The 15675-nt window shown below is 48.0% G+C and overlaps 1 long non-coding RNA gene and 1 pseudogene across 1 annotated transcript; one reads left to right on the forward strand and one right to left on the reverse strand.

The window, feature by feature from the left end:
- The first annotated feature begins 3961 nt into the window (after positions 1-3961).
- On the forward strand, positions 3962-5248 carry LOC125944753 (uncharacterized). The gene is made up of 2 exons (XR_007466449.1): positions 3962-4141; positions 5115-5248. It is a non-coding gene; the product is annotated as an uncharacterized LOC125944753 (long non-coding RNA).
- A 737-nt stretch (positions 5249-5985) lies between these two features.
- On the reverse strand, positions 5986-6110 carry LOC119451180 (U2 spliceosomal RNA; annotated as a pseudogene).
- Between the last annotated feature and the right edge of the window lie 9565 nt (positions 6111-15675).

Raw genomic sequence — 15675 nt, forward strand, 5'->3', positions numbered from 1 at the left:
TCCTGGACACCTTTTCTTGAAAAGAAAGCGACAGCCATACGTGATTAATTGTACTTCGGATTGATAAAGACAAATGAGTTTCCATCAGACGAAGAACTCCGCGCTGATTTCTCCAGGGGGTCCCTGTCAATTGCGACGGCCGTGATGGAGACGATCCTATATCTCTCGAAAATGTGAGATGCCATCCAAAACAATTCCCGCTTCAGACGCTCGCTCCGCACATGGCAGAGGAATTTTGCCGGTTGTTGTTTGCGCTTGGGTTGACCTAGCTCACCTTCGCACTTCTGGGATCGTTCCTCGTCATTTTAGGAGCTCTTCGAAAAAGCAGCAGTAAACATCAGTTTTTATTTCTGTGCGCAGAATTTTTATTTCTGTACGCAGCGATCCTCGAGACGGGAGGCTCGTAACGGGAGATGTGGGACGAAAAGATTAGGATGGCTAGGACCCGCGAATGGCTCTGCCACTGGAACCGTAGCTTTTCGAATCCAAGTTGAAGCAAACGTCAAGTTGGCGCAAACGAGCATAGACTTGTGTGTGTGTGTGTGTGTGTGTGTGTGTGTGTGTGTGTGTGTGTGTGTGTGTGTGTGTGTGTGTGTGTGCGTGTGCGTGTGCGTGTGCGTGTGTGTGTGTGTGTGTGTGTGTGTGTGTGTGTGTGTGTGTGTGTGTGTGTTTTCCGACCTAGCGCATAAAATGCGAGCATAACTGTCATAAAGCTAAAGATAAAAACACTTATCTACCGAGGAACTACTATTTCAACAGAGCTGTACGACGACCAACACCAGCCTTGGCACAAGTATATAATTCGCCATACAGCATTCCTACTACAATTCCGGCATAATCCGCCTCATCATGGTTACCTACATTAATGCGACTAACATTGAAGTAATTAAGGTAGTGAAACACTGTAATGACATTGCAAAAACGCGTGTCATGTATATGGCGTTTCAGATTTCATACAGAAGAAGGCATGTTCCAAAATTAGAAAACATGCGTTTTATATGCTCCTTTTCTTCTGTCAAAGTAGAGGCCGTTGATATGAAATGACCTTGAAGAATAAGGGGAACCAATGCTTGATTTTTGTTAGTCGCAGCCACACGAAATGACGGACAATTATTCCAGTAAAATGATTGCCCTATGCTATTTGAAAGACAGACAATGAAGCAAAAAAAAAAAAAAACATAGTGCCTCTATGTTTGCTCTGCTTGATTGTCTGCGGCTTTTCTTGGTTGTAACTAACGCAAATCTAGCCACTCGTTTCCCCTATCCGGGAAAAATAGTGTTTTAAAGCACACCATCGAGGTTAGAAGATCATGCCTGCTTCAGAGGCAATTCTCTTGAAAGAATTGCCGCTGAAGGAGGCATTATAAGAGCGGATCTAGCAACAGAAACAAAACCAAAAAAATATTTCGTGGGTACCTATCATGTCTGTAGAACGCTTGGATAGAAGACTTCGATAAGACAAGTACCATGGCTTTATACGGGCCGTGTAAGGGCTCATCCGGCGCAGGTACAAAATAACGCGGGAATTGTCGCCATTTCTGAAATCGTCTGCTTTCAGTGACTGTGAATGTGCACATGCACATGTGCAACGAATCCTGCTCAATTCAACTCTCTACATTTTTAACAGCGGAGTTGTTTAAGCTCTTGGTTAGGCCGTGTAGTGCGATCAAAAAGCTGCGCCTGGCGATGACATCACCGCGCGTTGCCCAGCAACCACTTCGCGGAGCGGCGTGTGCGTCGCCTCCTCTCCGTGCAGTGCACATGAGAGAGAGAGAGATAGCTTGTGGTTGTCAAGAAGAGGAGGCGCTATTTTCTGCAGCCTTTTAGGGAGCACGACTCAGCATCTTGGGGAAGGGGCGGGAGATGTAAAGAAGAAAGAGAAAGAAAAGAGGGTGAAGGTCGATCAATTACACAGCCCTTGACCGCCAGGGGTAGCCAGGCGGCGCATTCACAATTTGCACGAAAGCCCCGTGTCCTCCAGAAATGTGAGGAGGTGCTTGAAGGCGGAGCCGTGGTGCAGACCGGGAAAGAGTAGCTGCGATGCTCAGTCCGTAGGGAGTCCTAGGCATCGGAATGACGTGTAGAGTGAAGCCCTTTCTTTGGAGAAGGCGGGGCAGAAACAAAGTAGATGTTCGATTGTTTCCTCCTCACCGCACGCTGAGCAGGCCGGGGTTGGAGCGAGACCTTGGCTGTACTTCCGGCAAACATGTTACCTTGACATAGGACGTTAAAGAGAAGGTAGGAGAGCATGCGGGTGGTGCGCGCTATGCTCCGGAGAGAGAAAGAGAAAATGGGAGCGAGAGAGCAGCACCAACGAGGCCACGCGCAGAGCTGCTGCCAACGCCGTCCGCGTTTCCCCGTTTCCCCGCGTTCACACCGAACGCGGGTGGTGCCCGTGACTGCAGCAGGCACCTCTGGCGGTGGCGCGGCAGGTTTCGACCAGCCACGCCACGCAAGTGTGGAGGTGCAGCTTGGCCGCGACGTCACCGGGGAGGTAAAGCTCGGAGCCACCGCGAAGGCGGCAGAACTCTCGGTGACTCTGTGGCCAGTACATATAGCCTTGACATTAGACGACCAAAGAAGATCCGGACAGCCGAAGAAGAAGCCGCTCATCTTGAAGCGCGTCACGCGGCCAAGCGAGAATCTGCGTGTCGGCGGCGAGCCGATTCGGAATACCGTGCCTAGCAGCACTTAGCATTTCCTAGCAAAACTTAGCCAAGCCTAGTAAAAACTGGAAGAAAAGCTAGGTCGACCACCAGCTCCCCAGTTTACTGCAGCCTTGCACCACTAGTGCAAGCTGCCCACATTTTTTTTTTTGTATCTCGTAGAGCCATTAATCCTGCGCAGAGTAGAAAACTGCGCGCGTGCGGTTCGTGGCTCTGCCTGTCGGTATTTCAGCCTGTGCCTTAGTATGCAATCATCTTATTAGCGTTTCTGAACCAAACCGGGATCTTCACAATGTGTAGCTATAGCGACGGGGAGATGTCGGTACTGAGCAGCGCACCTGTGTAGTGCAATTCACGTTGTGTTCAAAGCGATAGTTAACGTATTACCGTATTACATCTGGCATCACCTTCAATTTGGCAGGGTTTACGAGTGGCGACAAGTATGAAAGCAATTGTATCGCTGGACCCATGTTCCCATGTGAAAGCAATAATAGTTGACCTTTGCTTCGGGAAAACTTTCTCAACATACTGCGTTCTCGATTCGTATTCACCATATTTCTTACAAATCAATGATGAACGAACACCTATCCATCTGAGAATGTTTAGACACTAAAATGTAAGCGTTTTTTAAGCACTACACTAAAACACAATTAAATTAAAATAAATTAAATTTTATCTTTCCTTGGTAACAAGGAGGTATCAGCCACTTAAAGACTACTGCTCTGAGCAGGCTGACAGAGCCAGCTGCCATTTCCTTCTCTCGCGATTAGTTCTCGGATATTGGTCACAATTTTTAGGACCACACCCACCTTGCTGTTCTGTCACACGATATAACAAAACCGTGTGAACACAGCACATCAAAATTACGTGTACTCAATAAACGTGCATTGCTATGCTAGACAAAATTACGCATTGTAGCGAAGCTGTATGTAGCTAGTTTCCAGCGGATTGATGTACGTAGACCAAAAACCGTGCGCCGATACCGAAGATAGTACAATACCGGGCCATAGAGAAAGAAATTCAACAAGAGGGGACACTCGGCAAAAACTGGCAACAGGAAACGCGTCACTCTACGTCACGCTATACTTTTGACACCGAACGTTAGCTGCCGCGAGCATCGAAAAAAAGAAAGAAAGTGAACTTAAGTTAACAGGCATTGATTTATTTTTTTTAATTCTTTGCCGCGAAAACTAAAACGTTTTGCGTATAAATGAACTTAAGCTTTGCGACTTATTTTCATTGCCTTACCTAGCCACAGGTCAGTGACGCGCCAGATACATGCGTCATCCGCCAGACACTCCCCCGAAGCCAGCGAGGATGGCTGCGCGCGCGTTTGAGCGCTCGCGCGCGGCGACCCGTCTGTCTCCTTCTTTTTTTCTTTTTTAAGTGTAACCTGGTTTATTGGGCTCTCGGCGTATTCTTGCGTTCCTTCTGCACTGGGACAAGACACCACTGCACTATTGGACTACGGCAAGGTGAGAAATCTTGTTTCACAGTCTACGACTCAATTAGGCTTACGGCACGGGACCGAGACTTAAGACGCAGTTAGCGAAAAACAGCTCGGCCATCCTGGCGCAGTTAATTTGAGTTAATGAATCGTGCTGAGACATGTTTCCGACGCTTCCTATGGGACTATTGTAACTTATTTCGGTTTTTGAGCCGCACAGGGCGCCGTGTCACAGTTAGCGAGAACTCAGCCGTGGTGTGTAGTCTAGTTCATCTTGCTAGGAGAAGTTTGTGCCGCTTTCTCTGACGCCAGACATTACTGAAAAGTAATTTCGTTACTTTCTGGGGTACTTTTGAGGCACGCTGGCCGCACAGCGCGCTGTGACGCAGTTAGCGATAAGCAGCTCGGCCGTGGTGATAAAGTTTGGCGTGTAATGAATCTTAGAGGGACAAGTCTGTGACGTTTTTTGTGGCTCCGCAACAACATATACCTTCTTTCGGTACTCACGCCTGTTGAAAACGCGATGGCCGATTGCCAAGAGTGATAACATGGGGTGTTCTGCTGGCGCCGGCAGAACGCGCGAGCGACGAACATATCAGAAACTTGTAATTCGAAAATTACGTCTTCTAAAGGACTGAAAAAAGGCATTGCGCCCACGCATTTGTCTTGAGTGCCTGTTGCGTCCGTCTCTATGTATGTAGCGTAACGTCGCGTCGCCCGAGGCCAAGTTTTGGAAACGCGAAGTCGCTCGTGTGTTTGTGCTGCCTAAGTGCAGGAAATAATGCCCGGAAATTGGGGAACGCTTGGAAATCAGATGTTTTCATATATGTTTGAGATGAGTCGGGTATTTTCTACGCCATGTATGTAAAAGCGAATTGCTTTTGTTTGTAATGCCGCCCATTCACCGCTTTCGGACGTTTCGCCTCGCAGTATTCCGATGTCTAAATACCAAAATGACTGTAATGCAAATGTAACATGCTTGTAATTTACTTTTTTTTCAGCTGGTACCGTCCGGTGGAGCTTCATACAGGAACTACTGCCTTACCTGCTGGTGTCACAACGTTGGATGAACGCACAAAAAGCGCGGAACGAGCTTTTATATAGAGCAAAATAAATATTTCCTCATTGCACAAAAGGTCTTGCGTCTACTTTGTGAAATTGCACGTGGCACAGATTCGATGGGACTTTATGAGATCGTTCGCAATCATTTTTACTAAATAATAAACCGATTCTGCACGAAGAGCAAAAAAAAAAAAAAGGAAGAAGGGGGGGGGGGGGTGCGCAGCCGGCGTGCTAGCTTGCGTTCAAAATACGCGCGCCCAAAACCGAAACCGGAAGTGATGCAAGTGATCGACACCGACCGCTTGGCACGCTGCAGTCAATTCGGCCGCTGGGCCCTATGGGAGTGTCCCCTCTTGTTGAATTCCTTTCTCTATGACCGGGCTGACCCACGGCGGAGGTGAAGCAGTCTTCAAGCACTCCGCCAACTTACATGACACACTAGGCCCGCACCACACAGTAAACTAAACAAGCGTCAGGAGGTTACCTGGCGCAGGTTGCGTACAGACACATTCACACCCGAAGCCCTACGTACACTCTTACATTTACATGGACAGATTAAGTCCGTATACTGTCACCTGTGCGGTGAGCTAGCTACGCTCAGTCACATCCTCAGGGACTGCGAGGAGGGTCCCCCTCCCCCCGCTCTCCTGGCCTCTCCCTCGCCTTCATCGTGGGAGGAAGCGCTGCTTAGCTCCAGCCGGACGTACAGCTCCGAGTCGTGGAGCAAGCCGAAGAGGTAGCTGTCATGAATCGCCTAGCGGCCATCTGGCCTTCCTGAAGAGCCCATGAACTAGCGCCCCACTCTGACGAATAAAGTTCTCTCTCTCTCTCTCCGCCAACTTGAAAAATAAGGTTAATATCTTGGGTCCAAATACAGCCGGATCAGATATTAAGCTGATAAGAACAGATACTACACTTTGACCCACGTCGGCCATGCCAACGTTCGCACCACACAAGTGTACGCCATCCCACATATTCAAACTAGTGCCTACCAATTTGAGTGTCTTCTCTCTCCTGACGTCATGCTCTACGTAGGCTCCATTCCTCATTTCTGCTCTGACTGTGAAATGGGTAGGCTGCATGTTGTACGGTGTGAAGAAGAACAGCGAGCCTACCAAGAATAACGGCGGGAACAGAAAAGGCAATTGGCGCGGCGGTGGTGGAAGGACACCACCGACGATCAGCGGGCCGCAGACGCCAACAGTAAGTGTGCTGCCCGCCATGGGACCGCGAGGGGGAAAGAAAAGTTGTCGCAGTTTCACCTGAAAGGCGAAGCATCAATTGCGATAGCAAATTTGTAGAGAGCTATACGGAGTAAGGATAGTAGTTTTATCAGCTGTACAAACTTGGACATGCAGCAGCACCAGAAACGCACAGAACTGTTGTCGACGCCGTCGGCGTTTTGCCCGCGTTCGCACAAAATGCGTGCGGCGTTGGTGACTGTTGCCGGTGCCTCTGGGGGCGGCTCGGAGGTATTTGACGAGATCAGAACGGGACACTCGTCGAGCAGCGTCGGAAGTCTTTACCACCTTCTCGCCTTACAACGTTTTTATATAAATAGGCATTTTGTCCGCAGCTAAACGTCGCCTCCCTTCCATCCCCCCCTCCCCCCACGGCCTTTCGCGTGTCTGAAGAAGTCGCGTTTGCTCTACATATATGGTGATTGTAAAGGAGGAAAGAGACGCTTCATTCTGCAGCCCTTAAGGGAGCACGGCGCAGAACGCGCGTTTGTTCTCCGCCGTACGTTCACTCCCCGTGAAAGCACGCGTCCCTCGCGCCCTTTCACTCGCACATACAGCGTTCGGCGCGCGGCGACAGACTCGTACATACAGCGTTCGGCGCGCGGCGATGAGCGAGTTCTTTCGCTCCCACTTACCCCTCCCCGTTGGCGCTGAGCCGTGCTCCCTCAAGGGCTGCAGAAGATAGCGCCAACCTTTCCCTTTCCCTCAAGACCCACTTATCTTATCATCGGCGACATTTCATCGCCTTTGACGTCATACGGAACCTCACGGCGACGGCGACGACGATGGCGACGCCGACGGCAGAACTTTGCTTTGGAGTGTCCATATAATGGCTATCGCAATAAAATGCGAACCGTTCATGTGGCCTCGATCCCGTAAACTTGGAACGTTTCACCGCAGCAACGGTCAACCACCACAAACACAGCTTCGCTGGTCGTCCACCTTCACAGAGTGAAATGGTAGTGATTTTTTTTCTTTTCTGTATAGGCGAAGACTGACACGCTCGAAAAGGAATTGAATATGGCTGCCCTGAAGATCGCTTTGGCGCTGGCTGCTCGGAGCTAACGGCAGATTTTATTTATTTATTTATTTATTTATTTATTTATTTATTTATTTATTTATTTATCGTACCTTACAGGTCCATTAAATGACATTGAGTAAGGGGGTTACAATCAGAAAATACAATGAAAGGAAAAATGCAGTAAAACAAATAACAGAAGTACATATCAGGCGTGAAAGCAATGAACAAACGAATACAAGTAGAACTAAAATAAAATCCTGCCAAGACACTTAAAAAGAGGTCCCGCAGTGCGAGGATAATAGAAACACTAACAGGTGATCATCCCTCTCATCTATGGCCCTGAGTGCGAAATTCGCTCAATTAGTGTAAACTTTGATGATGAATATTTCGGAATGGAAGTGCTCTAGGAGAATCAAAGAAAATGAAGTTGTCGTGAAATACGACTGTCGTGGCGTTTCAAATACCCACATGTGTATCATGACAGTGGCGCACCGAGGGGGGGGGGGGGGGGGGGAGTCGAGGGTTGTAACCCCCTCCCCCCTGAGGCCGAGTTAACACCCCCCCCCCCCCCCCCTTTTGCTTAACCCTTTTCTTTATTTGCGCCTTTCAGTACGGCAACAAGATGTAATACGCGCAATCGTCGGCATACTCGTAATTTTGCGCAACACTCGCGTTTTTTGACAAGTTCCCGTGAATACATTGAACTTAGTGCTGTTTAGATGGTATTGGCGAACTAAGGCAAACTGTCAACCCCCCCTCCTGGCAGAGATCCTGGGTGCACTATACTGTATCATGATGTCATGTTGTGGTGACGGAACAGAACACAGTACTTAACGCTGTGAGGCACACAAGATTAACTCTTTATTGGGCGAACTTGCACTCACATGAGCAAGTGAATCTCAAAACACAACGACGGCGATCGTCGAAATCTGACCGGCGGGTCAAGCGCGTCGGCTTTTATGCATCACTCGCCGAAGGTTCCAGCATAATTGCTGGTGCCAGCGTGCCTTGCAGAAAGCACTACACAATTCGCATGGCGCATAAAATCAGATTACAGAAAGGTCGGGGACCACAGACAACGGATACAACTATCGATAACATTCCAGAAACTTCTGGCACATGCTGAGATGTCGTGCGCCGAGCGATTGCGTTTAACTTTTGTTAGCCGGTGAAAAGCGGTCACCGGAGAAATATAAACACGTTCACGTGTAAATAACCATGACAGCAAGAAAACTTTTTGAGAAGAGTTTGTTATTGATATTGTCACTTAGGTGACGGTGAGCTCCCTGGCACGCAGGCAGACAGAAAGAGACACTGCGTCCGCGGTAAAAGAGAGTTTATTGGGCGAACTTGTGCCCTAAAGCAAGCGAACAACTCCGTAACAGCGAAAGCAGCAAGCGCGCCTACGGTGTTCGTCGGACTCGGCCAGCGCAAGCGGTGGTTCCGTATTTATACCTTTCGCGTCCAAGATCAAAACGCGTCAAGCGACGCGACCTGCATCGCTCGCGTCGCTGCGCAAAACTGCCTTGGCAAGCATATTTTGTGTGGTTAGCATTATGTTTTAGATGCGAAGCAGCTTATGGCGGGGGCTTTGTCCGTCCCTCCTGCATCCCGCGGCGTCCCACACCCCCACGGCGCATGCGCGTCCCCTCTCCCTCTCTCTCCTCTCCTACGCTATCCCCTTTCTCTCCTCTAGGAATCCGGAGCGGCGCGCACGACAGGTGGTACGACAGCTGCATACTCCGCTGGGGGCGCCACGGTAGTTCCGCGGTATGAAAATGACGGAGCGCACGCGCCTCATTCTCTCTCCTGTGCAGCGCCGCGATGAGCGCTCGGGCCGCTGCCGCGGAACCATCTCCCGCTCAAGCTAACCATCTCCCCGCTGCTTCGCATCCACACATGGTTCCCTTTAGCGGTAGATGGAGTAATTTTTAACACGAAAGTGTTTTATGCCGGGGTCCACCAGGACTTCACTGACGTATTTCCGTCACGGATATGACGTTCTTACAATGTACACGAACATAATACAAAGAAAGAAACCAGAAGAAAAAGTTCCACAAACATGCAAAATTTGGAAATCGAACCCACGACCTCTCGGTCCGCGACGATAGATCGCCGAGCGTTTAACCCATTGCGCCACAAACGCATTTGCAGAGAGCTACACAGACGCGCCTTATATATCTAACACTCCTTCGCGGACCCGCGCTCTTGCTCGGGGCGGTGCCGCCGCCTACGAGCAGAAAAGAGAAGTACTGCATTATGACACTAACGCGCACCGACCGTGAACGCTTCGGTGGTCTCAGCACTACGACGCCTCGATGCCAGCATTCGAAGGGACGCTGGCATCAAGAAGCACTACCAACGCCACCTAGGTGGCGTTCACCGTACTCAGCACAGCGGAGCGTGGCCTCCGCAATTAGCTCTGAAAATGTTTCTGAAGTTGATCGCGGAGGCTGCAATTACGACGCGCTGTACGCGCTGATTTGACTCGGTGACGATTCAGTTACGTGCTTTGTCTTGCGCGTTGTATTAGTGTGTCAGTTACGTGCTTCGTCTTTCGCGTTGTGCTAGCGTGTGCAGCGTAGTGCAGCTTCCATATGCACGACGGTTGCTCATGGTCATCGACGTTGGTAGTCGTGATGAAGGAGACGTGCCACCAGGCGTCAGCGTGGGTGCATCAACGCCTAAGGGCGCTTTAGCCACAAAACACCAATAGACATTATATATCAATGTGCAATAAACATTACACTACTTCTGTGAAGACACGTTTCACTTTCGTGTTCTATACCGATTCCTATATAAGAGGGATCAACCACATTTTTTAAATAAAGTTTTTGTTAGTTTTATTTGGAAGACCCTGTACAATCCCAATAGTTTCTTTTTTAATCTTGCCGCACAGTTTGACCACATCTATGACGACTATTGTTCTAACGGGCCACTGAAGGGCTATACCAAATTGTACACGAGAGGTTACAGGCATGTTCGCAACTTAATAGGCGAATTCACAAATATTGAAATTCGTATTAATCTTCCGTAATTGGCGAACTACTTTCAGACTATAGATTGTGATGCATGACGCAATTCATCTCTTATGCAGAAGCTCATTTCATAATCACCTACGGTGAGCTTTGCAAACAGGTATTCAATACAAATGGTTGGCCGTTTGCCTAAGAGATTCATGAACTGGTTGGCGTTTCTTGAAGGGCAATGGCCAGACGAGACCGTTATTCCCCGTAAATAATTGTTACCGGTTTCCGCCGAACTACTAAAGTGAACCGATTTCTTTGGCTCTTTGTCCTGTTTCTGTGATGTCCAGAACTTTACCTCCGATATAAAGGCTGCGATACAAAGGGCACGTACTCTCTCTAGCAAGGTCCAATTACAGAGCAGGTTTGTCACTGAACGCCTATTATAATAGCGCTTTGAGGCACACCTGCAGTAGCGCTAAAGTTTACGCAAGAAAACAACAATTGCTACCTAAATACCCTCACTGCAACAAAAATACGCCTTCAATCACATCACTTCTTCAATAAACCTAATCGCTTTTCGGATGCCTTCGGCTATTCGCTTTCAATAACAATCATCGTGAATAATTTCTGCGAATCTTTTTTTTTCAGTACAGTCCTAACAGTTCCAGCAAGCATGTCCGTCACAGCTACAATTGCGGTGTCGGTGGGGTTGACTTCAAGGCTGCTTAAAAATTGTGATAATAAACAACATTTTTCTACTTACGAAAGCTTTCATTGGTTTATTCCAAGCATTGATGGTGTTGCGCTCGTGTTTGCAAAGTTGACCTTCATATATTTACAAAAAAATGTTACTCCTCCTGAATGCGCCATAAGGAATCAAAATTACCACAAATACGGTAATTTTTAACTGCTCCCTAAAGTACGTAAAACATGATAATTACTTCGTAGTATGTAGACTAATATATTTAGTATACTTGCGAAGTTTCGCATTGACACACCTGATAGATATGAAAAGACGCACTGTTCACTACCGTAGAGGTGCAGACAGCCGGTCACAAAATTGCGCCAATTTCTCACGATGCGCCCAAGTGCTTCATACTCTACGAGCTATAGGCACATGACATCTTTTTCTTGCGCAGCATCCACTCAAAATTTTCTCGCGCCAGGTGTCATTTTCCTGCAGTATATACTATCGTTCAAATTTGATCATAATGACGATGATAATTTATTGTCATCCACCTTGAAATGGGTTGGCGACAAATAGTCACCTTGTCTGCTTCAGCTAATCAATGTTATTCTAGGCATGCCTATCATTCTACATTGTTCCTTTTATCTCCTTAATCTTTTCTTTCTTCTTTAAAACTCCTATTACTGGCTCATATGATTATCTATGTCTGTAACGAATGCTGTCCCGTCAATTTTTTTGTGTGTGCTTTCTTTTCATCCATACTGGAAACGTTTCTTGTTTGACTGCTGACCGGTGAATTCTTCCATCTGCTTTAAATTCCAGCGCTTCTCGAAGGAGGACGTTACCTATGAGTCTGGCTGAGTGAATGCCTCACATTTAATTTGGATAAGCTGAGTTGTGTCCGGCTTTTCGTTGCAGCAGACACATGCCTCGTCCTGTTGGGAATATTTGCTCCTGCGGCATGTTATTGACCTTAGGCAACCAGCTCTGGCCACGAATAGCACCGCACTGCCTTTTGTAGTATCCTACATAATTTGCTTCCTAAATTATTTCTCCTCATTCTTGTAACTCTCTATGCTCCCGTTTTGTTTCCATTCCTTGCATCCAACTTCACTTCCGGTTTCTCTTACTTTCGGTTTGATGACGCTTGGTTGTCTATTTACACTTTCATATGCCCTGTACGTAGTGGCATTTTTCTTCACCTCTTGCTCTGTTCTTTGTCCATAGTTTTGAGGTACAGGTATTTGTCCACTTCAACCGCCCATTTATTTTCATCCCTGTTCCTGAGTATTTCTTCAAACGCAGTTTTTACTCTACACTTGTCCGGCTTTAAAGGGGGCCCACTCCACGTCAGCCTGCACTGCTGTACTTGTGGTCTTACCGTTGGCGCCAAAAACCAACCGGCCTACGGTGAAGCAGAGATCAGGGGCGCTACATCTTAAAATGATTCCAAACGGTTTTGATTCCAATTTCTGCAACCAGCCTCCACGATTGGTCAAAACATTTTCGGGTTACTCCCAACTTCGCCTGTCTGTCGCGCGACGTCACGAAAACCGCGATAGCTCCCCATCTGATATAACGTGTACGCACTGATTATGCATGATTAAACCGCACAAAAGAAAAATAATCATTCCTGATGCGACGCCTTTACACCATTAGCCCTCTGCCATTGGTCCAATGTTTTCTGGCGCTACGCCCACTTCGCCTATCTGTCACGCGACCTAACAAAACCGCGAAAACTCACCACGTAAAAGTGACGTGTACGCGATAAAAAAGGATTAATATGCCGAACAACATTAAACATTTTTCTGTATAGCCACAGACTGCCCCGTTCCGAAAGGAATAGAAGATAGCTGCCCGCCGATCGCTCAGGCCCTCGCTACTCGCACCTGCCAGTGAGCATGTATTTATTTGCGCATGATAAACCTTTTTGCGCAGCAGTAAAACGTTATCGATCCTTTTCGGCATGCATACAACATCGCTCTGCCAACTCTTCCTTGCTGAAGATCCGTCTTAGTGGCATTCTTATCCTTCCGTTGCACACCGCCGCGATTTTCGACCAGCCACAGCAATCTAAGTAAGGCGAAGCGGACCAATCGGAGAATCCAGCACCACCTTCTTCATGCGGTTATCTATTTTCACTGTGCTGGCTCGGCCCCATCGAAACCCTCTTCACTAGGGCGTGCTCCTCGCCTCATGTCATCCAATTAGATAAGAAAAACCGCTGAGTGTAGACAATGTTATTGGTTTTGAAAGCGAACAAAGGTGACCTCCTATAAACGAGGAGAATATTTGATTGGGTTGTTAAGACAACGCTGCAGGCCACCGCCCGATGCTTGCGTCGGTGCTTACGTATATTTGACGTCAGGAGTTTGGATTCAAAACAGTTTGTAATCATTTTACGTTATAGCAACCCAGCTTTCAATGCGAAGCAATGCCCCACCGCTTGTTGCGTCGTCAGTGCTTTTCTGGATCTTCGCGTCTGCATCTTTCCGTGTAGCATTACTTAAAAACACCACGTCTGCATGATCAGAGTTCTAATGCTGATGCGGCTGTAAATCAATCATCATCATATTTCATGACCGATTTGTCAGCACCAGGGTTAACAAGTAATCAAGAGCAAGAGCGCATGTGAACTTTTACACAGGATATACCTTTACAGTTATTTCTAACAGCCTCAGATGCTAAACTGCATAATCTACTGTAGTTTCCATGACACGCTGTCTACTTAATGAACCATATGCGGGGATTCCAGAGAATTAGAAGTGCACATGTGAAGTAGTCTGATATTGCAATTGAGTAAATGGCCAGTGATTTCTTGCAGCACGTGTTGCAACACTCTTAATTCTGTAGATACATAGCAGGCCTGGCTTTGCAATTCCTAGCTCATAGTCTGAGCTCTAATAAGATCCCTAGTGTTAATTGGGCGTTCACGCTTAGTACGAAGCGCGGTGCTCACGCCGGTGCGTAGAGTCGTGGGGAGGGAGCAATAAATGCCTTATGAGTTGCGGCAGTGATTTCTCTCCGGCAGATCAATAATGCCGCAGACATTCTAGCGAAGGCGGACTCGAGGTCGAGGTTGCACTCCCTTCCTGTATCTACTAATGCGCGTTGCCTGGGGCTTTGCTGTCAGGCTGTGGCTTACATACGTGCGGACCTGGGAAGATGTATGGTGTCTGTGCCAGAAGTCGCAGCTTCGTGTCGTTTAGAGTCAGTAACAATTACTGGCTCATGGCACGTTGTCATGAGCAAGTACAGCTGTTGCTGATGGCTGCAAAGCGTTTTCTTTTTGCGGCGGCTCATTGACACTCGGAATGAATGCTACAGATGATGATACCCCTGCAACGCGATAATGCTCGTACTGATAAACACATAATTGTCTTCTGACAGCTGCGCTTGGTCACGGTGAAGGTGCAATGGTACGAATGGCCCTCTCATATATTGGCTCCATAAATGATGAATTATGGTTCAGGCGCAGGGTATCGTTCACAAAACAGACAGTATGAGTATTGTGAATTCGTTTACTTACTGGTGAAAATTAGGTTAACTTCTATAAAAGCGACGACAGTGAGTGTCATAAGAAAATAAGAATAAGTAGTGCGTGCACCAGGAGGAGCGTACATCATTTATGATGTACGCTCCTCCTGGTGCACGCACTACTTAGCTACTGAGGGAGAGAGAGAAAGAGAACGCAACGAGATGAAAAGCAGAGAAGTCAACCAGATAAGCGTCCGGTTCGCTACCTTACACTGGGGTAAAAGAAACCAGGAAACAAAGGGAGAAAGTAACAAAGTAGGACGCCAACTCGTGTAAAACTAAGTATGTGCCACAGGGAATCTCCCACTCTACAATGAGGAAAAAGATAACTTAAATTTATCCGATGCTAAGCGGCATCGAACGCACGTCAAAAGGGTTCCTCAAGGACAGCAGCCTAGCACTTAAGCAGGCTGCGCCACAAATCTACTCGGTATGAGCCGTTTTTCAATAAACGTCTTTCACGCTAACACTTTAGCGAGCTGCATCATGATTCCGCTGCGTATGTGTCGCTATTTAATGAACCTCTCGTTAACTTGGGTCACCGTGTATGTGCCGCTGGGGGTGCGGCAAGCGAGGGAACAATTCTCAGCGTGCTCACGCAGCGGCGCACCCCGCTTCTGGTATAGGAAGCCGCGTGTGTACTTCTCGGCAGCGCCACCAGAGGGTGAAACGTTTCCAGAAAGAAGCGCGAGAGAGGAGCCCTGTTGCTGTATGACACGTTTCTCAGCGTTCGCACGCACAGGCGTGTCATGCACTTCGGAGGTCATGTGGCCGCTTTGCGGCAGCCCCGCTAGAGGGCTCCCAGTTATCCTAGGGAAGCAAGAAACAAGAATCCGCTGCTGTACAGGCTTCATACATGACACGTTTCGACAGTGGAAATGCGTTGTGTCGCTATATCCATTCAATGCTTAATGCATTAGGGTCGACAGTCAGCGCAAGATGGGTTTTGCCGAAGCTTTTAAATCGAAACTTTGTTTGCCTCTTCTGCCGACTTTCCGAGTGCTGCTTTGGTGATGCTCGCACGCGCGGCCGGGTTTCTTGCAA

Source organism: Dermacentor silvarum, chromosome 4, assembly GCF_013339745.2.
Source record: "Dermacentor silvarum isolate Dsil-2018 chromosome 4, BIME_Dsil_1.4, whole genome shotgun sequence".
NCBI classification, from domain to species: Eukaryota; Metazoa; Arthropoda; class Arachnida; order Ixodida; family Ixodidae; genus Dermacentor; species Dermacentor silvarum.